The 22,484-nt window shown below is 42.4% G+C and overlaps 1 protein-coding gene and 1 long non-coding RNA gene across 1 annotated transcript; one reads left to right on the top strand and one right to left on the bottom strand.

The window, feature by feature from the left end:
- Window positions 1-22,484, bottom strand: part of LOC101953884 (collagen alpha-6(VI) chain) — a 298,199-nt gene that overhangs the window by 158,376 nt on the left and 117,339 nt on the right.
- Window positions 20,174-22,257, top strand: LOC135981379 (uncharacterized). The gene is made up of 2 exons (XR_010598370.1): window positions 20,174-20,433; window positions 21,641-22,257. It is a non-coding gene; the product is annotated as an uncharacterized LOC135981379 (long non-coding RNA).

The following is a 22,484-nucleotide window of genomic DNA, read 5'->3' as shown; positions in this document are numbered from 1 at the left end:
AAAGATTAACAGTAAACACAACAAAATAAAGAAGAATTAGAAAGACCCAACAGGTTACTACTATCACTTACAATCCCCCGGGTTGCAAATTTCAAAGAGAATCTCCTTTTCCAGAAAGGTAAGGGAATCAAAATTATCCTCGAAGAACACTTTGTCTTGACTGCCAGCAATGTCCACAAGTTGGGAGTTGTTTGCGTGGAGAACACCAATGGCATAGATGGTGATACCTCTGTTCCTAATGGTCTCAGCAGGCTCTCTCAGAATATCTTGGGCCTCCCCATCTTTTATCACTATGAGATACTGTTTTACTCTGGGTCGCCCTCCTTTGGGTTCATCAAAGTAAGAGGAGGCAAAAGTTAGGGCTTTCCCGGTCATCATTCCGGATTTAATCTGCCTGATCCCCAAAATGGCTCTCCTTAGGTCAGCCTTGCTGCCGTATCGGTTGAGCTGGAACTCCTCTTGGGGCTCTGAACTGAACTGCAACAACCCAATCTGAACTTTATCAGCCCCAATATCAGACCTGTTCACAATCAGCTGCATGAAATCCTTCATCTTCTGAAAATCAACAGGGCAGATACTCTCAGAGCTGTCGACCAACAAAATAATGTCGGCTTTCATATTCTTACAGGCTGGGAAAGAAATGAAAAGAGAAAACAAAATTCTGAATCTCCTCCTGAATGTATTTGCCAACTACTCAGACTGAAAACTACACAGAAAATCGTGTCTTCCGTAGCAGACCTCAAGGAAAATAAAAGGCTGCTGTTTACTAACAGCTAACAGTTACTGTCGAAGTCTAAATAGTAAGGATTTATGTTCTGGTGCTGAAGATACTGAGTTTGAACTCCACTGATGTATAAATATGTAACCACATCTTGTTACACAGTCTCCTTCCCCCATCTCAAGGTTTATACACTGCCCTTGATGCACAGCCGCTCTGGATAAGGTCATTAATGTGGCCCTAAAATGAGTACTTCATTTTTTTGACAAACTCATCTGCTCATGCTCAGACTTGGGGATCCAAAATCAGAGCCTTAATCTATCTCCTTTAGAAGAGCAATGCACTACAGTCACACGTTGTTCTGGACTGTACCAACAGTGCTGAAAATGTGCATATGTTTAGGATCTCAAATAGCCTAGCATTAAATTATAGGCAATTCAGAGTGGGGGACTGCTCTTTGTTCCTGATGGTTAGTTACCCTTCCTGACCACTAGTCATTAGTAGATTTTTCAGTTCTTGCTCTGGGGCTTTTTTCTTAAAAGACAGCCCCCTCTGTGAGCACAAATCTTCCAGGCTTTTTCTGTCAGGATCTTCATACGATCCTGGGTCACTCACAGATATGATGAGGATTAATGAAAATCTTATTTCATCATATAAAAAAAGGTTCTACCAATCCCAAAGGATCAGACACATTATCTCCCAGGTTAATGAATATTCCAGACCTTACCAAAATACATGCTTACAGCCAATTCTGATTAACTAAATTAAAAATTATTTAAAATCAAAAGAGAGAGAATATGGTTAAAAGATCAATATACATACAGACATGAGTACAGTTTCTGAGATCAGATTCATAGCAGAGATGGTGAGCTTTGTAGTTTCAAAGAGTTCTTTCAGAAATAGTCCATAGGTTATAGTCCAATGTTTATATTTCAGGGCGGTCCAGTCAGAACTGGGATCTCAATTTTGTGTCTCAAACTTCCCCTGATGAAGCTTAAGCAGATCTGAGATAAAAAGGATTGGGACCCAACGGTCTTTTATGCAGTTTTCTAGCATTCACTTGACCATGCAGTCCTGGGTAAACAATAGGCTTTTGATGTAACCTTCTGTTTCCTAAACCCCACCAGTAATTAGTTACACAAATTAACATAGGGCAATTTATCAATTAGGCAGTCTATCACAAACTGACATATAGACAATGCCATTATTTCACCCAAGAGTCATCTAAATGTTAATATTCCCTTTTGATCTCTGAATTAATAGTTATAGCAACAGATAGAAACTGTCTGTTTGCATGGCTAGCACCTAAGATACATGCAATTAGTATCACTTCTAATTCTCTAACAAATACATGTTTGCATTTCAAAGTTCTAGCCAATCTAATATTGAATGGCCCTAATTACCATCCGCATACTTTCTAACATGCCTCTAACAGTTGGCTTTGGGTTAGTTGGCCTGCAAACTGTTCAACCCTTTCTGGCCATGTGTTGCATTTGTTGCAATTATACAACAGTGGTAGAAATAATGATTTGCATGGGTATATTTCAACTTATTCATAAATGATCTGGAGAAAGGGGTAAACAGTGAGGTGGCAAAGTTTGTAGATTATACTACACTGCTCAAGATAGTTAAGACCAAAGCAGACTGTGAAGAACTTCAAAAAGATCTCACAAAACTAAGTGATTGTGCAACAAAATGGCAAATGAAATTTAATGTGGATAAATGTATAACAATGCACATTGGAAAAAATAACCTCAACTATACATACAATATGATGGGGTCTAATTTAATTACAACTAATCAGGAAAGAGATCTTGGAGTCATTGTGGATAGTTCTTTGAAGACGTCCATGCAGTGTGCAGTGGCAGTCAAAAAAGCAAACAATGTTAGGAATCATTAAAAAAAGGGATGGAGAATAAGACGGAGAATATCTTATTGCCCTTATATAAATCCATAGTACGCCCACATCTTGAATACTGCATACAGATGTGGTCTCCTCATCTCAAAAAAGATATACTGGCATTAGAAAAGGTTCAGAGAAGGGCAACTAAAATGATTTGGGGTTTGGAACGGGTCCCATATGAGAGGAGATTAAAGAGGCTAGGACTTTTCAGCTTGGAAAAGAGGAGACTAAGGGGGGATTTGAGAGAGGTATATAAAATCATGAGTGGTGTAGAGAAAGTGAATAAGGAAAAGTTATTTACTTGTTCCCATAATATAAGAACTAGGGGCCACCAAAAGAAATTAATGGGCAGCAGGTTTAAAACAAATAAAAGGAAGTTCTTCTTCATACAACGTACAGTCAAACTGTGGAACTCCTTGCCTGAGGTTGTAAGGCTAGGAATTTAACAGGGTTTAAAAGAGAACTAGATAAATTCATGGAGGTTAATTCCATTAATGGCTATTAGCCAGGATGGGTAAGGAATGGTGTCCCTAGCCTCTGTTTGTCAGAGGGTGGAGATGGATGGCAGGAGAGAGATCACTTGATCATTACCTTTTAGGTTCACTACCTCTGGGACTCCTGGCATTGGTCACTGTCGGTAGACAGGATACTGGGCTGGATGGACCTTTGGTCTGACCCAGCATGCCCAGTCTTATGTTCTTATTTCAATTAGACAACATCACAGATGCTATAATACATTAGATGGAATATGCTCTGTAAGCATCCTGTAGGTATCATGTTACTCTATGCTAATACATGGTTAACCCTCTGAGCATGCACACACTGTGAATTTTCTGTTTTAGATGCCTGAGCAGACTCAGGGCTAATCTACACTAGAAGCATCTGGTGAAGACACTCTATGCCGATGCGAGAGAGCTTTCCCATCAGCATAGTAAGAGCACCTCCACAAGAGGCAGTAGCTATGTCGGCGGGAGAAGCTCTCCTGACGACATAGCGCTGTCCACACCGGTGCTTAGGTTGGTGCAACTTATGTCACTCAGGGGTGGTTTATTCACACCAACATAACTGTAATGTAGACAAGCCCTCAATCTGAGCATAGTGCTCATGCAGCTAATCAAAGTGCTGGGCCTTCCCTCCTGACATTCTTGTCTCCTGACATGAATGGGGTGAAATTTTTCTATCAGAACTTTTTTTGCGGGGGAAGAGAGGAAATGCAGATTTAGTTTGACTGAAACATTTTGCAAATTCATGTCAAATTTAAATTGTTTCGAACAAAAAACAAACCAAAACAAAAAAATCCCCCTAAAATGAAACATTTTGTTTCAACGTTTTTAAATGAAATGTTTTGATTTGAAACAACTTTGATTTGATTTGATTTCCTTTGATTTTATTTATAAAAAATGCAATTAAAAATCTTAAAACCAGTTTTAAGTCAAAACAAAACTTCTCATTTCAGATCAAACAAAACATTTTGTTTGACCCAAAATTATTTTTTTAAATTTTTTGGAACTGCCATCTAGCCAAAAAAAAATATTTATTCACACCACTCTACTCCTGAGTTCTTGCTAAATATTATTGTGATGTTGCACTCTGTATGTTTTATGGAAATATGCTTATGAGTGTGAATATGATGTAACTGGAATATGCTTTATGCAAAAGGCCTCTTGTAAGGTATCATAACAAAGGTTATAACCTACTGAATATGTTCTTCCTATTTGTATGCATGTATCATTCTTGTATCTGAAGCTAGAAATACGAAGTATAACTTTGAGGTCCTATTGTAACTATGCAAAGGGTGGGCCATTAATGGTGGTTTAGAATCTTGATGGGTCCCATTGACTAGGACAATTGGTTGTAAATGGTTTATTTACCTGCATGCTTTTCTGTGTGTGTGGGTGGGGGGCAACCCAGGAAGAATGGAGACTAGGGGTCTTACAGTGACATATGACCATGTCACTTGATACTGGAATTCATCTTAATCCTTGTACTTTTCCAGTGATGAGGTGGGGGTGGGGACAAGCACAAACAGAAATACGAAGTATAACTTTGAGGTCCTATTGTAACTATGCAAAGGGTGGGCCATTAATGGTGGTTTAGAATCTTGATGGGTCCCATTGACTAGGACAATTGGTTGTAAATGGTTTATTTACCTGCATGCTTTTCTGTGTGTGTGGGTGGGGGGCAACCCAGGAAGAATGGAGACTAGGGGTCTTACAGTGACATATGACCATGTCACTTGATACTGGAATTCATCTTAATCCTTGTACTTTTCCAGTGATGAGGTGGGGGTGGGGACAAGCACAAACAAACGATTCCCACCCTGTGCCAAAGCTATAAAAGAGGGTGGAGCAGGACAAAGAGGGCTGCCAGTCATGGGAAAGCCCCTGATCACCACCTGAGATGTCTGCTGGAACTAACAAGGACTGTTCCAGAGGAAAGGATTGGGCCCAGACTAGGAAGGATTCTAGTCTGTGAAAGAAGCTTATTGGAACATCTCTGAGGGTGAGATATTACCAGTAATCAGTTTCTTAATGTATTAGACTTAGACTTGTGCATTTTTGCTTTATTTTGCTTGGTGACTTACTTTGTTCTGTCTGTTATTACTTGAAACCACGTAAACCCTACTTTTTACACTTAATAAAATCACTTTTGTTTATTAATAAACCCAGAGTAAGTGATTAATACTTAGGGTAGCAAGCAGCTGTGCACATCTGTGAGTGATATAGAGGGCGAACAATTTATGAATTTACCCTGTATAAGCTTTATACAGAGTAAATCGGATTTATTCGGGTTTTGGATCCCATTGGGAGCTGGGTGTCTGGTTGCTGGAGACAGGTAACCTGCCGAGATGTTTTTAGTTAAAATCTGCAGCTTTGGGACGTGGCCAAGACCCTCGGTCTGTGTTGCAGCAGGCTAAAGTGTCTGGCTCAACAAGGCAACGTTCTGGAGTCCAAGGCTGGCAGGGAAAACAGGCTCAGAGGTAATTTCAGCACATCAGGTAACAGTCCGAAGGGGATCTCTGTGACCGATCCCGTCACAATTATATGTGCCTTCTGCTTCATTTAGAAGAGAGGCTCTCAACTTTTTCCCCACCTAGAACTCCAAAACTACCTGCAGCTTCTTGCCAAATCCCATAATCCTTTGTAGCTATAAAGGATTGTGGGATTGAGGTCTTGGCAAGAAACTATGCATGACTTTTGGATGCTGCTGGTGCTGCTTGTGGGGTATAAATGGGTGCTGTAAAAGGGAAGCAAGGAATAGTGAAGAGTGCTGAGTGTATGGGTCATGTTGTTACTGGTTCTGGATGGAGTGGGGGGCAGGTTTTGGAGCTATTGGTGGGGATCTGGCTGCTGGCTGAGGGGTTTGTTTTGGATACAGTTAAAGGGTGTTAAGCTTTCTATTCTCCCTTTCTCTACTTACCAGTGGTACTACAGGAGACTGTGAAGCTGATTCCTCACCTTCAAGAAGTGCGGCTTTCTCTATTGAGTGCAACATAAATGGAGGGAAGAGGAAAGAGCTCAGTATGTCTAGGATTGGGGGTAGGGGCTAGGGCAGGCATGGGCGAGGAGTAGCTGAAGCAGTAGGAGGACTGTAGGAAGTGTTGTAATAACTGGGCCTACAAATTTATCCCAATCAAGACCTCAAATGCAAAAAGTGAAAGTTCCAAAAAAAAGTCACAATAATCTTTAACAACAAATGTTTATGGGAAACAGTGCAAAAAAAAAAAAAAAGACAGGACTGAATTAGTCCAAACAAACAGGCCTATCGATATAATTCAAACACTGTGTTAAGAGCATGCTGGGTAAACAAGAACAGTTTGAGATTGGAAACCAATGAACCAAAACTGGTGTCCCTCTCTCCCTTTTGGGATCCTTTAAAAGGACGCATCCGAAGAAGTGAGGTTTTTACCCACGAAAGCTTATGCCCAAATAAATCTGTTAGTCTTTAACAGACTGCCACCAGACTCCTTGTTGTTTTAAAAAAAGGAGACACCTTTGGGGGGATATCTGGCTACAGCTATGCTGGTTGAGTGAAAGAAGGGGACGGAGCAAACTTAACCATCATAACTGCCACCTGCACCATCTCCTGGGACCCCGGGATCCACCATGACACCATTGTGCCTTCTTCATCCTAATCTGAGAGATGTCCTGAGCAGACTGGACCAGAGAGAGAAATCCAGATAACACCACCACCTCCACCAGTTAAATCCCAAGCACCATTTGGGATGTGAGACTTTGTCTCTCTCCCCTCATGCATCCTTTCCCTTCCCTATCTTATTTCCTTTTTCCTATCCCTCTCCTTTTTCCTGCTGTTTAAAAAGAGTCTGGCTTAGCTGCCCAAGACCACATATTTTACAACACTGCTGTAAGCTTGTGGGCAGGGAGGCAGTTAAATGCAGTGCCCTAAACAGCCCGATGCCAATACAATTTTGCCAGGTCTCGCAGTGGCTGATGAGACTGTGTGCCGGGCCTGTGTTTTTCCAGCAGTAAGGTTGCAAGCGAAAGTCAACGCCAGAAACAGAAGCTACATCTTCTGTCTTTTTCTTCTTTTCTTTCACCATTTGTGTGTTTGTTTTGTTTTGTTTTGTCTTCTAGGAAACGGGATCAGAGTTTAACAACAACAGCAATGACAGCTCCTGCCCAACTCAACTAACTTCTCTTTTCCCCAAAAGGACAGTTATCACCATCTGTAATACCATCGATGAGGGGTTTTTCCTTCTAAAGACTCTCTACAGCTAAAGGAAACAAGAGAGGTTGTTAAAAGGAAAGCCTTACTTAATATTTTACATTCCAAATGTTTTAACTGTTCTTCCTTCCTTTCTGTGTCTTTAATAAAAGGTTTAAAAGGTTGTTTAATGATGTATTTTCCAGGGTACAAAGGAGACCAAAGTCTCTGTAACCTTGTTTAACACATTTTAATGTTGGACAGTTGCAGGGTTACGTTAACATCTTTGACTCTTTGGGGCCCATATGTTCCATCTAAATTTATGTAACAGGAGCCAGCGCGGTGCTCTTTCCCTAGCCTACCCTGGCTCCCCCTGGGACTTAGCAACTGAAGAATTCTGCTTTTCTTTCCCCCTCAGCCAGGGAGATGTGACCAGTGGATGCCTCCTCACAAGCCACTTGAAGATCACATCGCACTAAATAATGCAAAAACTTGACCACAGAAAACACTCTAGGAACATCAGGAACAAACCAAACCTCAAAACAACTGTTTAAGGAGGTTTGATCTCAAACAGTGAAGAGCTCTTCTTATACAGTACACGCCAGGATAAAGGTGTCAATGAAACATGGTTTAAATAGAATTGAGTCTTAGTAAATTGTGACAGATTTCAGAGGAGTAGCCGTGTTAGTCTGTATCAGTAAAAACAATGTGAAGTCCTTATGGCACCTTAGAGACTACCAAATTTATTTGGGCATAAGCTTTCATGGTATATAACCCACTTCATCAGATGCATGGAGTGAAAAATACAGTAAGCAGGTATAAATATACAGCACATGAAAAGATGGGAATTGCCTTACCAAGTGGAGGTCAGTGCTAACAAGACCAATTCAATTAGGGTGGATGTGGCCCATTTCCAGCAGTTGACAAGAAGGGTGAATATCAACAGAGGGGAAATTATTTTTTGTAGTGACCCAGCCACTCCCAGTCTTTATTCAGGCCTAATTTGATGGTGTCAAGTTTGCAAATTAATTCCAGTTCTGCAGTTTCTCATTGAAGTCTGTTTTTGAAGTTATTTTTGTTGAAGAATGGCGACTTTTAAGTCTGTTATTGAGTGTCCAGGGAGACTGAAGTGCTCTCCTACTTGTTTTGAATGTTACAATTCTTGAGGTCTGATTTATGTCCATTTATTCTTTTGTGTAGAGACTGTCCAGTTTGGCCAATGTACATGGCAGGGGGGCATTGCTAGCCAGAAAGGACCCAGAAGTCACCTACTACAGGACAGGTCCAAGAAAGAAAGTAACAGGACGCCACTAGCCATCATCTACAGCCCCTAACTAAAACCTCTCTAGCGCATCATCAAGGATCTACAACCTATACTGATGGATGATCCCTCACTCTCACAGACCTTGGGAGTTAGGCCAGTCCTCGCTTACAGACAGCCCCCCTCCCCCAACCTGAAGCAAATACTCACTAACAACTACACACCACAGAAACACTAACCCAGGAACCAACCCATGTAACAAACCCCGTTGCCAACTCTGTCCGCATATCTATTCAAGGGACACCATCATAGGACCCAACCACATCAGCCACACCATCAAGGGCTCATTCACCTGCTCATCTACCAATGTGATATATGCCATCATGTGCCAGCAATGCCCCATCTGCTATGTATGCTATGGTATGCCCCTCCCCCGTGCCTGGTAGACTTTTGTATTTCAAAGGCTTGGTGCATCTTGACAACACCACTCAAGCAAGTCACCACTTCTCCCTCCCCAGTGAAGCTCAGGATCATATCAGGAAGAACTGGTCCCTAATATTGCCATAATCATATGCTAAGCAAAACCAGAAGGGGATGAATTTTAGTCTAAATACAGAGGGGAATAAGCAATATGCACTTTACGGTGTTTTAAATTTGACCCATGGTTGAGGAAACCTGTGTTTCTTCACATAGGAGTTCTCCTTCCTTTACTTGAGCCCTGTTTAGGATAATTGCAAGTTGGCCCTGCTCCAGTGATTGGCTGGAAGGAGCTCTTAGGAAGCCCATTTTAGAATTCTAGCAACTGGAAAGAAGGTTGGGACTATTTCCCTGCCTCTGGTGAAATTCCACCATGATCTAGTGGATAAGGTATTGCACTAGGACCCAGGAGATCTGGTTCTGTTCCTGGCTCTGGCACTGACCTGCCATGTCACTTTCAGTATGACAAAAAGTGGAGAAGTGACTTTATTTCTCTCTCACCCTTTGTCTATATAAATTGTAAACTCCTCAGGGCACAGGTTGTGTCTCTTACCTTAGGTTTCTACTGTGCCTAGCACAACAGGGCTCCAATCTCAGTTGGTACATCTAGATGTTACTGTAATATTACTACCACGAATAATAATAATGGTGACCATATGTGCAATATTCCTTGAAGTGTGGCAAACTTCAAGGCACCACAAAGAATTCTTCCAATGCCAGAATGTGGTTTGATTTGGTGCTAGCAGGAGATTATTTGTTTTGCCTTTGTTGAAGGTGGCAATGTAAGCAGAGTATATTAGAATTAGTCTCCTCTGTAATTTAAGCTAAGGGTCCCCCAAAGGATTAGAGCTGCAAAGCACAGGAAGCCTCTGAGTTTATCAGATCAAATGAGCCCATAGTGTGAAATAAAATCCATGTACACAGGCTTTTTAAAGTTCCAAGAAGAAATATATTCATGGCCATGATCTGTGCTAGGAGCTGGCAGGGTTTCTACAGGAGGTTTTTGTTTTGTTTTTACAAGGGAGTTTATTTATGCTTCTGCAGTGAGTGCTGAAATATTAATGCAAATCTGAGGGTAATGAAACATGATTAACAATTATTTGTCACAAACATTTATCTCATCTTGGCTTGCTTTTCTGAGTGGAATGTGGTTGAGGTTTGAAATCTCAAACACAGATTAGAGATTTGTGACTAGATATCTCTAGTTGGAGAAGACTCAAGCTGGGCCTTTCCTTCCCACAATTTTCCCTCCCCTAACAGACTCTAGCTTCCACTTCACAAGCTAGGAGCTGTCATAGGTTGCACCCCCCAATCTGAACTTTAGGGTACAGATGTGGGAACCTGCATGAGATCACCCCCTAAGCTTATACCAGTTTAGGTCTAGTTGCTGCCACCACCAAATAGTTTAAACACACGTTTATGGGAGAGTCATTTGGAAACTCTGTCTTTCCCCCAAATTTAAAGTTTCTTTCACCCAGTGCAAATTAAAATATTTTTAAATTTGGGGTTCAGAGTTTAAGTAAACTTACTCCTTAAATGTCACCTATTTTATTTTAATGGGTGATGACATCTGGATTCTAAACATCTCTTTGTAAAGCCTTTCACTTGTGGGAAAACTACCTTAAAGGGAGGTTTAGGTTCCTTTTTAACCACTGTAGAGATGAAAACAACAAAATATGTTCAGAACTAGAACTTACTAGTAGATTGAGGCTTATACGTTCCCCGAGGAGAACAAGGTGGTGGCTCGCTCGGCGGCTGGTCTGTGGTTGTTCCGTTTGTCTTATAAAAGGCTGCTTAGAAACTGCCTCTGGCAGTTCCCTGTCGCCTGAGGGTGGAAGGGTCTTTTGCAGGGAGTGAGAGAGATCTGAGCTTGGCCATGGTTCTTAACGCCCCGCGCGTTGCTGCCTAAGGGGTTTTCAGAGCTTTGGTCCCCGCCCCCACTTCTCCCCTAACAGTTTTTACCAGCTGTTCCCGTGGTGAGTTGTGCCAAGTACAAGAAACCCGCCCTGTGCCAGCCAGGGCCGGCTCCAGGCACCAGCTTGTCAAGCAGGTGCTTGGGGCGGCCACTCAGAGAGGGGCGGCATGTCCAGGTATTTGGTGGCAATTCGGCGGATGGTCCCTTATTCCGGCTCAGAGCGAAGGACCTCCCACCGAATTGTCACCGCAGATCGTGATCGCAGCTTTGTTTTTGTTTTTGTTTTGGCTGCTTGGGGCGGCCAAAACCCTGGAGCTGGCCCTGGTATCAGCAGTGCTGCTGGGGGACATTTCCTTTGCCAATATCAGCTGAGGTTGTCTCTGGGGCAGGGGGAGGTGCCCCATCCAATTCCGAGCTCCATTTTTGGCTCAGCTGAGTGAGGCCCCTGCAGTCAACTGAACGGCTTTCCCCCTCTGCCCGGGGTCTCAATGGTATTTGCAATGTGGGCAGCCTGAGTGACTTGTTTCCCAGGTAGAAAGCCAAGAAATAAGAACAGGCGGTGGGGAAATGGGAAGGCACACGGAGGCCCTGGCATAGGGAGGAAGAATGGGGGACACACCGTGTACCTGGCCTGGGGAAGAATGAGGCACAGTGGCATGTGATGGAGGGGTAGCCCCTGGAATAGGGGGAAATGGAGTGATGGGAGGACAACAATATGGGAGGAGAGGGACCTGCAGGACCTATACAGAGCCCCTAGGGTGAGGGACATGGGAGAGATACAGAGCCCCTGACATGGTGAATGGGGTAAATAAGAGGACACAGAGTCCCTGATTTGGGGCGGGGTGTGTGCAAGAGGTTAGAAATAGAGAGGAATAGCACTGAGAGCTTGTGGGGGAGAATGGAGGGATTCAAGGAACCCAATCAGGTTGGCTTACAGAAGCAATGACATGTGCCAGCCTCTAGCTAGTGCTGAACTAAAGTCTAAACATGCCTGAGGGCAGCCTGTTATGATACATCCTAGACAACTGCCCTGCTCAGGAAAGGTGCATCCAGACCACAGTCTGGACTCCTTGATTTTGATTGTCTCTCAACTACTGGCTCACCTCCATGGAACAATGATTTTTCTGCCCGGGTTGGGGCAGACGGGGCAAGCATGACTGGGGGAGGGGGCTGGAGTATCTCGGGGGGGTGGGGCAAAGGACAAGGAGACATACACTTCTCTGAGCAGGGAGGGGGCTAACCATAGCCACTTACAGGAGAGAGACTTTTTAATTTGTTGCAACTAGGTGGAAGGGCAATGGTCAGCGTAAACAATACAATCCAGACAATGTTTTCCTAAAAAATATGTGCTTGAAATTAATTGGGGGAAGTTCAAGAGGTCAGACTAGTTGATCACAATGGTCCATTCTAGTCTATGCAGCTAAGAAATGTCACGCAAATAGATATGACTGTAATCCTGCAGCTGATTGATTGCATTGCACTGGCTGCATCTTTGCTTCCATGCAGATACACAGTGATCTTCTGTGGCGTTCCACACCATTGCAGCGGTCTGGCCTGGTGCACAGGGTCAGCTCTGGCTTTTTTGCCATCCCAAGCAAAAAAAAATAATAATTTAAAAACCGCACAGGGCGGCCAGAGCGGCGAAGCAAAAATAAATAAACAAACAAACTGTGTAGGGCAGCCAGAGCAGTGAAGCAAAAAAAAAAAAAAAAAAAAGAAACAGGGTGCAAACTTTCAGTGCCACTTACTTGGCAGCTCGTGGCTGCCTCCCCCAGATGTGCTGGCAAGCCTCTGGGCGGGCGGCAGCTGCACTCTGGCTAGCGGGACTCCCTGCGCTGCAGACGTGCCCCGGACAGCGGAGTGCGTGCCCCGGCTAGCGGGGGGAGGGGAGGGAGCGGGGCGGCAGAGAGAGAAGGGGGTGGCCAGGGCTTCCTTCAGCCAGGGCACTCATCACTTGGTCCCTCCCACCGCGCCGCCTGCTGGGAGGGCTCCGCGCCACTCCCACCTGCAGGTGAATTGAAGGTTGGCGGGGAGGGAAGGGCGTGGGCTGCCGGGCTTGCTCTAGACCTGGCACCAGCTGGGGCAGACGGAGCGCGCAGCCCACTCCCAGCAGGACTCTCCCCTCCTCCGTGCCGCTGCCCCCTACAGGGCACCCAGAGCGGTGAACCAAAAAAAAAAAAAAGGGCGGCCGTGGGAATGTCACCCCTTAGAATCTGCCGCCCCAAGCACGAGCTTGCTCGGCTGGTGCCTGGAGCCAGCCCTGCTGGTGCAAACAATTGTAGAGTTGAGGTCATACTGATTGTATAGTGCTCTCAAATACACAAATTAAACGAGCAATTATTAAAACTTTTAACTTGAACTGCTGCTTGTAATCATAGTAGATGCAATTTTTCCCTACAAATATGAAATTCAAGTTGCTAACATCCTTTTAAAATGGAAAATGCAAGCAGTTAGATGAATTGAGATATTGATTACTTACTGACACTGCAGCTCCTATAGATCTCCAGGTGATGAAATGCTATTAATTTCATAGGTTTTTTGTTTTTAATTTTGTTAATTGTCTTGTGCTATTTGAGTTGCAATTTTTTTGGCTATGTTGCATATTAGTTTGAAAATAGCAAATGCTGCTTCATAAATTAATAATAACCTTGTAACAGACTGCTTCAATGTCACTGAGTGGATCAGAGATGATATACTGTAGCACTGGTACATTTGGGACTATTTTTCTCTTAGTGGCAGAATCATACTGATGTATCAAACATGGTCATTTTAAGTCTAGCCCCTCTGCGCCCTGATGTCAATAACTTCTGCCATTGAAGTGCAGATTTAGGCTTTGATCCTGCAATGAAATCTGTGCTTAGGGGGCCTTAATGGTATTTATTATAGGGCGTTTATGACTGGTTATTTCACACAGTAGGTAAATGATTATAGGTTAGACTTGCTCTTGAATAATTAAATCTCATAGCTGTCTCCTGCTAGAAGCAACACATCTCCATGTGAATGGAATTCAGAAGAAATATGTCAAAAGATGGTGACTCACTGGGGAGGATTTGGATACTTTATAACACTGAGTTTTAACTATATTTTTTTTGAATGTTCAAGTAAAAATAAATCAGTTTAGCTTTTGCCGCGTTATTTAAAATTTCACATTGCTAATAAGTGTCAAAACTAAATGTGTGTATATTGCTACACCTACATATAGTGCTTGAAAGATATTTGAAATCTGTAATCGCAGCTAAAATCTGTGATCCAATCGTGCAAACATGCATCTGCTTAATTTTATGCATTTGAGCTGTCCCACTGAACTCAATAGGTTTATTCACATGCATAAAGTTAAACACAGGTGTTTGCACTGCAGCACTAGGGCCTACATTATCTGTGCAAGAAACACTAAACCGAATATCCATCAAAGGAAAATGTTAGCTGAATTTTTTTTTTTTTGCAGGACTCTATCGTGCATAACCTCAAAGTCATTTAAACATTTTTGTTTTATCTTTCCAGTTTTAACTCCCTCAATATCACTTGCAATACTTTTTTAATAATAGCCATAAATTGTTTTCCTTGACAGTTTGACATACGTTTTTCCTTCTTTAAAAAAAAAACAGGAGATTCACGTGATTCCACACTGCCTGTCAAATGCACCAAATTAAAAGTCTATTTACTAATTTTTGTATTAATTTCTCATATACTAACATTAAAGGGCTGTGTGGGGAAAGTCTGACATGTATATGACATGTCAAGTGTCAAGTATCAGGGGGTAGCCGTGTTAGTCTGTATCCACAAAAACAACAAGGAGTCCGGTGGCACCTTAAAGACTAACAGATTTATTTGGGCATAAGCTTTTATGGGTAAAAAACCTCACTTCAGATGCATGGAAGAAGTGAGGTTTTTTTACCCATGAAAGCTTATGTCCAAATAAATCTGTTAGTCTTTAAGGTGCCACCGGACTCCTTGCTGTTTATGTATAGGACATGTTTATTGTTTCCATTCATTCCGTCATTTGATACTGCAATTATCCCTCCCACTTTCAACTTTAGTTATTCCAACCACATTTTTCTCCTTTAAGCAAGTTCAGTTCTAACACTGCAATGCTAGTCTATAATCAGTTTCTAGGGGGTTGGCTACACTTGCAAGTTAGAGCGCATTAAATCAGCCCTGGGCGCCCTAATTCCTGAAGTGTCCACACTGGCAAGGCACTTAGAGCGCCTGGACTCTGCAGCTGGAGTGCTCCTGGTAATCCACCTCTATGAGAAGCATAAAGCTTGCTACACCCCAGCTGAAACATCGTGTCAGTGTGTATGATGTGTTGCATTACTGCATTCTGATTGGCCTCTGGAAACATCCCATAATCCCCTGAAGTTAAGTGGCCACTCTTGTCATTGTTTTGAATTCGGCTGCAGGCATGTGGATATGTCCTTTCAAAGCTCCATTTGACAGCCGACAGTCTCTGCTCCGGAACAAAGCAAACCATTACTGTGGAATGCTGCTGCTGTGAGTGTCTGTGAGAGGGGGGGGGGGGGAGGGGGTCTGCGGCTGTCTGAACTTACAAGACAGCATGCTGACATGGTCTCAGCCCCCCAATAACCCACTCTCTCTCCCCCCACATACACACAACACACTCCCTGTCACACTTCACCCCCCCTTTGAAAAGCACGCTGCAGCCACTTGCACACTGGGATAGCTACCACAATACACTGGTCTTTGTAGCATTGCAAGAACTGCTAATGTGGCCACGCCAGTGCACTTGCAGCTGACAGTGTAAACACATGGCAGCGTTTTCCCTGCTGTGGTCTCTGAAAGCTGGTTTAACTCCCAATGCTCTACGATTGCACGTGTAGCCAAGCCCTTAGCCTCTGTCAATAGAAAGCCAAGCCATCTGGTTTCGTTGTAACTGTGTTGGCAATGTCGTTCCTGTTCAAGGCAATAATGAAGTCTCTATGTGGGATATGGGAACCAGATGTTATGCTTAGAAAAAGCACATGGGATCTTTTCGGGGGAAAAGGCAATACGACACGTTTATTGAAAATATAACAGTTAGCAAATGTGAAAAATCGGGACAAGGGGTATGGGGGGGTAATAGGATCCTATATAAGAAAAAGATCCCAAAATCTGGACTGTCCCTCTAAAATTGGGACAGCTGGTCACCCTACAGTTAGTATATACAATCAATCTCACACACACAGGTCCTGCAGATGGTTTTATAGTTACCAGTCTGTCATAGCTCAAGTCAATCTAATGGCCAGTTAGATTGAGCACGAGTGAGGAGCTGGGTTCTGTTGGTCGCAATCCGATGCTCCAAGGCTTTGCAGGACTGAACCCAGAGGTCTATGGCAAAAAACCCCGGCTTTATACTTTTAAATTCCCACTTTAGTCTATGGATTTTGCAGTGTCATTCTGTAATCGTTAGTCCTGAAGTGGTGTTAATCTTGGGGTTTTCTGCTGTTATCATTTGATGGTTATTGTTGGTCTTCCCATCGTTATCTCCTATTTGTTGTCTCGCCTTCGGGGGTGCCTGTCTCACCTCTGAGGTCGTCAATGCTGCTAACATGTTTAGCATCGGATACAACGGATGTTTTCTGATTGTCTCCTGGTGTTTCCAAGGCTTGGTCTACACTAATACACTACGTGAATAACGTAGCTGAAGTCGACATACCTTAGTTCGAACTTACCGCGGTCCAGACCCGGCAGGCAGGCTCCTCCGTCGACTCCGCGTACTCCTCACGGCGAGCAGGATTACCGGAGTCGACGGGGAGCACTTCTGAGTTCGATTTATCGCGTCCAGACAAGACACGATAAATCGAACCCAGAAGTTCGATTGCCTGCCGCCGAACCAGCGCGGTAAGTATAGACAAGCCCCAAGTCTCTCACTTTTTCTTGACCATCTGGACATTTGTGATGGGCTTTTCACTTATTTTTAACTATGCACACATTCCTCACTCGCACCAAACAATTTTACAGAGACTTTCAGACAGGATAACATTTTGGAAAGGATTATATGGTTACTAACAGGATTACATAAGAACCTTACACAACTTAGTTTGCAATGCAGACAAGGAACACAACTTAATTTGCAATACATTCAAGAAGCAAGACCTTATAGCAAATACTGTGATGAAATCTTATCCTAAAACAAATGGTGACCATAATCAGCCATAAGGACTATTCTGGTCTATTCCTGCCTTGAAATCAAAAAGGGTGGCTAGCAGGGCATATTAAATCATAATTATAAAATACATAATGCTTTGATTTAGAATGTATTTATTAAAATAGACTGTTTCTACCCCTTTTTGGGTGTATATGTGTTTTTCTTTTATAGGCAGGCCAGGTTTCAATGGCTTCTGCCTTTTAAGGGTTTAGGGGAAATTATCTCACTGTTCAGTCATTAAATTAATGAGGTAGTGTACCTCAGTTTCCCTTCTTTTACAGCTGACCAAGTTTATAATGTTTTTTCTGCTGTGCTAAGCTTTAAGTTTATTTACAGGTAATAGCTGAGAAGCATCATTACCATGTGACCTTAAAGGGTTTTTTCCCCTCAAAATTATACACACTGTACATTGTTACAGGTGTACTTATTAACATTAAATTTATCCCAAAGGTATCTTGTTATACCATGAATTATATTCTTGGGTTTTGGTAGGGGTGTCATGTATATAAGCAGACACCTTTTGTACCTGTCTTCAGATTTCAGCACTGCATACTGCATTTTTCTACTCAGGGTTAACCTGTCCCTTCCTTATTCTTAGGTTTGACTCCTTTTTCCACCTTTCTCTGGAGGGTTATAATTTGAACCTTTTGGTTTCAGGTAGTTTGCTTGCTGACCAGGTATGTCCTTTATCTGCCGCTCCTTTGTGCTGTCATTTATGGGCAGATCTCTCCTTTCTCCATGAGTTAGGTCATTTGCATTAACACAGACGCTTTTTGGTTTGCTTTTGGATCCAAAGCCATCAGCAGCTCAGAGACTCGGTCTTAAAAGGGACACAATCAACTTTCACCAAAGTTTTGATTACTTTTTTCTTTCAACTCCTGCTTCCAAAACACACAGTGATCTGAAAAAGAAAACCCAACCTATTGTGGCTTTCTTTGGAGCCTTAATAGGATTTTAATTAAGTAGCATGGTATGTTTGCATTTCTTTTACCGCTTCTACAATATACACTGAACATATCCTGGGAAAAATGCACATTCCTTCCATAATGTAAGTCAGGGATCGGCAACCTTTGGAATGCAGACTGCCAGGGTAAGCCCCCTGGCAGGCCGGGCCGGTTTGTTTACTTGTTGCGTCCACAGGTTCGGCCAATCACGGCTCCCACTGCCCCCGGTTTGCCGTTCCAGGCCAATGGAGGCTGCGGGAAGCAGCGCGAGCCGAGGGATGTGTACTTATTAACATTAAATTTATCCCAATATTTAATATTAACTATAACATTAGCATCAAATCTATTAAAGGTATCTTGTTATACCATGAATTATACACTTAGCCTCTGTCAATAGAAAGCCAAGCCATCTGGTTTAGTTGTACCCGTGTTGGCAATGTCTCCTGTAGCTGTTCAAGGCAATAATGAAGTCTCCATGTGGGATATGGAAACCGGAGACAGGCGCTTCACTTTGTGGGCCAGCAGCGCACCTCCTCTTTCAGAATTACAGGTCTGGCTTCCTTTTTCCTTTCCCATTACTGTGATATATAGTTCTCTTTAGAATTTTCTCAGCCTCCAAACAGCACTTCGGTATTTTTGCCTGTCTGTTTGGTTCCTACCTTTTGTTTCTGTAGTTTCTCAGCATGTGCTCATGTTGGGAAAATTAATCATGTTTTGCTGTCAAAATGAAATCAACTTTCCAAAAAGGTCTAGGATCCTGCAGAAATGAAAGATACAATATAAGGCAACTGCAGGCTCCAAGGAATTTATTGATTTTAATTGTCTGGATTTTTTAGTTAAGGGCTTAGATATTTCTTCCTTATTAAACTTTAGATTCAGTAGCTAGGGTTGGACCCCTTTGTGTAGCTGTAGTGCGTTTGTGAAGTGACCTTGGTATCAGGGAATTGGACCAGGTAGTTTGGAGTAGGGTATGTTGCCGATTCCCCTTGCAGCTTCATCTATTGTAGAGGAGGAGTTAATGATATTTAACTCACCCACTGGTATGCTTGGTCACCCTAGTTTTCTCACAAAACAAACTAAGCAACCATCTGTGCTGTGATTTAACTGTAAAGATCTTTCCCAAAATAGCAAATTCATAGTGTTGTGTTTGGGTCTGTTCATAACTTAATGACCTTTAAATGTTGTTTCTGTGATCACCATACCTGTGTTCTATTGTATTTTCCCTTTATAGAGTAAACCCACTACTGTGTTTAGCAGTTAGTATTAAATAGGGAAAATATACCTTAATATGGAGTGTGACGGTGTTGGGACTCACCCCCTGGCGCCTCCTACTGGTTGTCTCAGGAATTAGCTCTGTCCAGTGGAGCGCCCCCTCCTGGTGGTGTCCCATCTGTTGTCTCGCCCTCATTAGGCATGTGGACCCACGTCGCTCTCCGCCTTGTGGCATCCTCTTCTGGACCACTGCCCTCCGGCAGTGCCCCTTAGTCCCTCCACACCCCTTTCCGGGGGGGGGGAGGGGGGAGGTAACAGGAGTCTTTACACTGGCCTTAGTGGCCTGCCACAACCCCCAAGTCTAGCCCCTCTTACGTCAGGGGGCAGGTTGCAGCCTGACTCAGCCACTGCTCCACGGCCCGGTGCAGCACAAGGGAGAAGGGAGGGCGGGGGACCCAGGGTTGCCTGCTACTCTGGGTCCCGACCCAGGGACCCTCTAACAGCAGCCTCTCGGCCCTCCTTCTCTCCCCTTGCCTTCAGCCTTCCCTGGGTCACTTACTTCCCCTCTGACCCCATTGCACCTCTAGGCCCTTCTACTCAGGACCGGCAGTCTGGCAGGTACCATTACTACTAAAGTACCCCCTCCTAGTGCAAGGTTAGACGTTTGTGCAGTTGAACGTTAGCTTTTTCCATGGAGTCAAGAGATCCGTGCTCTCTGTTCTATTCCTCATTGCTGCTGCCTGTTATATCAGGCCAGTGTTTTTAACTTCCTGCATCTCACTTTTCCCATCTGCAAAACTGAAATAATACCCACCTTTTGTAAGTATTTGATATGCTGTGCTGGAAGCAGCAGTTAGTGATGCCCTGTGAGCAAATGTGATATGAACTTTGATTTTCCATATTTATAACCTAAAACTCTTCCATTCAGTTTCTGTAAAGTCTGGGCTAACTGAATTTTACCTTAATGGCAAGAAGGCTCTTACACAATTGTATTGAGCAGCGTTAAGCATTTATCATCATGTTTGTTTGGATTTTTTGGGTTGTGTGTGTTTTGGTTTTGTTTGTTTTTTCCTCTCTCTCTTAGGTTTTGGGAAATGGCTTACCCTGAGAGATCGTACATTGTTGCAGGAAGTGCTACTTGCCCATCTGTATCCTACAACAGGAAGATAATTAAATGCACAGAGGTGGTTTAGGTATCCTGTTCTGTTTTGGTTTTGTTTCTATGGCCCCTCCAGGCCAGAGTTCAGTTACACCAGTATGACAGTAGGGAAGCTTTCATTGCTAGCACCTGTGCCTTACCTCTTCTCTGGATCGAGGATTTCAGTCTCTCAGCGAGTTACATTTTAGAGGCAGTAATAATGTTTAAAAACAAAAAGTGCTTGCTTTTGACAAACAATGCCGCCTGATATCTTGGGATGACTTTTGTGATCCTGAAACTCAGAGATTTAACAATTAATATTTTGGCTTGCTGGTCACTGAGGCATTTCCACTGCAGGCTGTTACCCAGGTAGTGTGGGATTTGTCCTGCAGTTAGAAGTTGAGTACAGTATCAGTTATTTATGCAATGCTGTAAGTACACTATTTATTCCTTATGGGATAATTAAAAACAATTGGAGCACAACTTAAACTTTCCTGTACTTTTCTGATGTGGTTTTCATTTCAGAATACTGCTGCGATTAATGTGTCCCTCAAAGTGACCTCTGGCACTTGCAGCTTTACTGATATTTAAATATGGCTTTGTAATGTTTTTTTATTAACTGAATAAATGCTATTTCAGAAACTTCTACTAAGGAGGCATTTTTACATATTTCCTTAATATGTAAAATCAGTTGCGAATTTTTTTTATTTTATTTTTTTGTAGAATTTCATCCCTGTAAGTGAATTTTGAGAAAGTTTTCCCTTATGGAAAAAAGTGCTATACCATTAGGACAAAACTGGTTGGATTCCCTAGAGATTATTATAAAAATCTGTAGAATTTTAATATATCCTTTCTATAAAGTTTAATATAAATGATATCCCTGCTACAGAACTGTTAGTTTAAACATTCTAGATGAACTAATCTTTTCTATAGGATTTTTCCATGAGGATGACTAAGCATACATTTTCTCTTTTTAGCTTTTCTTTTACTGAAGTTGTAATATTGAATTTGGCACACCAGTGTTATGTCCTTATCACTAATACAGAATTATGACTCCAGTGCAGACTCAAGAAGCTAGATTTTGAATGAAAAGGGCTCTTACCTCCACCCTCTTCAGTAATAGGAGGAGAACTTCTGGCAAAAGACAACTTATGTTGGTTTTTTTAATGGTCGTTCTAGTTTGCCAGAGTATGAAACATCATCTTTTAAATTTATGTAATTTTGGAGACTTGTTTTATTTTAATACTTCCACTCTCAAACAGGAAATTCAAAATAAGCAGAAGATGGGCCCCACAGATGAGACCCCTCGTCGTGGACCAGAGTCTCTACCAGTCGGACACCATGATATCATCAGATATTGCTACTTTCCAGACTACTCAAGGGTTTATAGTAACTGCATCAAGATATGGAATTTTTAAAGTGTGGAAGTAAAAGTTGCACTAATATATAGTATGTATATATTTGTAACAAAGAATAGCATTATTACTGATTTTGAAGACTATGAAAGTGACCATACATCAATCACTATGGTTATTAAAGCTTGTTTAAAGACCCTTTGAATTATTTTATTACAGCTGCTTGGTTTCTGTAACACTTTCTGAAAGTAACAAGCAGAAGCAGTTTATGAAGAAAATGTATTTAGCCTCGTGGTAACCATACTATTCTTCAGGAACCTATAAGAAAATAGTTTATGAAATCTCATGTTGCAGATTATAAATATAATGAAAGCTGCTGACCCCTACATAGACAGTATTTATGAAGTCTGACTTTTTTTTACATTGAGTCTGGAAGAAGAGTGAAAGAATTTGTTGCACTAATGTCCATGTATACTCTGATAAATATACAGTTAATACTAGAGAATAAACTCCATTTGAGCTTACTTGTACAGTAGCTTTTGTCTGCAATATCTGTTGTCCCTTTACGTCTATGGTGTGCTGAACCTTGAAACCTGCCAGGCTTCTGCTTTACTGTGTCACACTTGCAGGCCAATGTCATATTTATTTGAGCATGTTGTATAAGAGAGGATTGACAGCCCAATGGTATTGTGCAGGGGGAAAAATACTTTTAAAGCACTTCTTGCTACTCCCCCCCACTCTCTCCTGCTCT

This window comes from Chrysemys picta, chromosome 2, assembly GCF_011386835.1.
Source record: "Chrysemys picta bellii isolate R12L10 chromosome 2, ASM1138683v2, whole genome shotgun sequence".
Taxonomy (NCBI): Eukaryota; Metazoa; Chordata; order Testudines; family Emydidae; genus Chrysemys; species Chrysemys picta.
The sequence above is the reverse complement of the archived record's forward strand: the minus strand, read 5'-3'. Positions and strand labels throughout refer to the sequence as shown.